A 2,500-nucleotide genomic window follows, 5' to 3' on the forward strand; every position below is an offset into this window, starting at 1 on the left:
CAGCGCAGTGCCTGAGGGTGGCTGGAGAGACAGAGTCCGGCCCGGCTGCTTTGCGTGGATTCTGCCTCTTGAAAAGCCCATTAACTTCTCCCTCCTGAAAGGAGAGAGTCGTTTCTGTAGTATGGGTGGGGGATGGGGCCTCTTGGGTGGGAAGGGGTGGTTCAGGACAGTCCAATTGTCTTTCAAATCTACGGTAGAACTCGTTCAGGTCGTTGGCTAGGCGGGAGTCGTTAGTGGTGTGGGGCGCTCTGGGTTTGTAGTTGGTGATGTGCCTGAGCCCTTTGGCAGACAGAAGCAGCGTCGTTAGTAGAGAACTGGTGTTTTAGTGTCTCTGAGTACAGTCGTTTAGCCTCTCTCACCGCTTTGCTAAACCTGTTCTTCGACTCCTTGAATCTGTCTCTATCCCCACTCCTAAACGCTTCCTCCTTCTCCAACCTCAACCTTTTGAGCTTTGCTGAGAACCAGGGCTTGTTGTTGTTAAAGTTCACCCTGGTACGTGTTGGGATACAGCAGTCCTCACAGAAGCTGATGTACACAGCCTCTGTGAGTTCATCCAGACTATTGGTAGCAGTCGTGAACATATCCCAGTCAGTACAGTCTAAGCACGCCCGCAAATCTTCCACAGCCTCACTGGTCCACTGTTTAGATGTCCTCACAGCAGGTTTACAGAGTTTTAGTTGCTGCCTGTATGCACGAATCAGGTGGACCAAGGGAGTTCTGTGCGAGCCGAACAGCCCCGTGACCCACAAGAGAAACATCCCCGCCAAATTCGAGCGTTTGACGGGGTCTATCCGTGAAAAAATATTCACGTTTTTGAGTGCACATGCATTTCTGCTGCAAATGCCTCTGGAAGTTTCATGCCGTTCGTATGCCAATTGTGGCAACACGAAAATGACCCGTTTTCCCATTCCGAGGGATTTCTGTGCGACCCTAACAGCCCCGTGAGCCACAAGAGACACATCCCCGCCAATTTCTAGCGTTTCACGGGGTCTATCCGTGAAAAATATAGACGTTTTTGAGTGCACATGCATTTCTGCTGCAGATGCCTCTGGAAGTTTCATGCCGTTCGTACGCAATGTGGCAACACGAAAATGACCCCTTTTCCCATTCCGAGGGATTTCTGTGCGACCCTAACTAACAGCGCCCGTGAGCCACAAGAGAGACATCCCCGCCAATTTATAGCGTTTCACGGGGTCTATCCGTGAAAAATATAGACGTTTTTGAGTGCACATGCATTCCTGCTGCAAATGCCTCTGGAAGTTTCATGCCGTTCCTATGCAATGTGGCCACACAAAAATGACCCGTTTTCCCATTCCGAGGCATTTCTGTGCGACCCTAACAGCCCCGTGAGCCACAAGAGAGACATCCCCGCCAACTTCTAGCGTTTGACGGGGTCTATGCGTGAAAAATATTAAAATTTTTGAGTGCACGTGCCTTTCTGCTGCAAATGCCTCTGGAAGTTTCATGGCGTTCCTATGCAATGTGGCAACACGAAAATGACCCCTTTTCCCATTCCGAGGGAGTTCTGTGCCACCCTAACAGCCCCGTGAGCCACAAGAGACACATCCCCGCCAATTTCTAGCGTTTCACGGGGTCTATCCGTGAAACATATAGAAGTTTTTGAGTGCACATGCATTCCTGCTGCAAATGCCTCTGGAAGTTTCATGCGGTTCGTACGCAATGTGGCAACACGAAAATGACCCGTTTTCCCATTCCCAGGGATTTCTGTGCGACCCGAACAGCCCCGTGAGCCACAAGAGACACATCCCCGCCAATTTCTAGCGTTTCACGGGGTCTATCCGTGAAAAATATCAATTTTTTTTTGACTGCACATGCATTTCTGCTGCAAATGCCTCTGGAAGTTGCATGCGGTTCGCATGCAATGTGGCGACACGAAAATGACCCGTTTTCCCATTCCGAGGGATTTCTGTGCCACCCTAACAGCCCCGTGAGCCACAAGAGAGACATCCCCGCCAATTTCTAGCGTATCACGGGGTCTATCCGTGAGAAATATTCACTTTTTTGAGTGCACATGCATTCCTGCTGCAAATGCCTCTGGAAGTTTCATGCGGTTCGTATGCAATGTGGCGACACGAAAATGACCCGTTTTCCCATTCCGAGGGATTTCTGTGCCACCCTAACAGCCCCGTGAGCCACAAGAGAGACATCCCCGCCCACTTCTAGCGTTTCACGGGGTCTCTCCGTGAAAAATATCACATTTTTTGAGTGCACATGCATTCCTGCTGCAAATGCCTCTGGAAGTTTCATGCGGTTCGCATGCAATGTGGCGACACGAAAATGACCCGTTTTTTCCCATTCCGAGGGATTTCTGTGCCACCCTAACAGCCCCGTGAGCCACAAGAGACACATCCCCGCCAATTTCTAGCGTTTCACGGGGTCTATCCGTGAAAAATATTCAATTTTTTGACTGCACATGCATTTCTGCTGCAAATGCCTCTGGAAGTTTCATGCGGTTCGCATGCAATGTGGCGACACGAAA

Source organism: Petromyzon marinus, unplaced genomic scaffold (assembly GCF_048934315.1).
Source record: "Petromyzon marinus isolate PM22_M1 ecotype Great Lakes invasive population unplaced genomic scaffold, UKy_Petmar_22M1.pri1.0 PM_G_Scaffold_38, whole genome shotgun sequence".
NCBI classification, from domain to species: domain Eukaryota; kingdom Metazoa; phylum Chordata; class Hyperoartia; order Petromyzontiformes; family Petromyzontidae; genus Petromyzon; species Petromyzon marinus.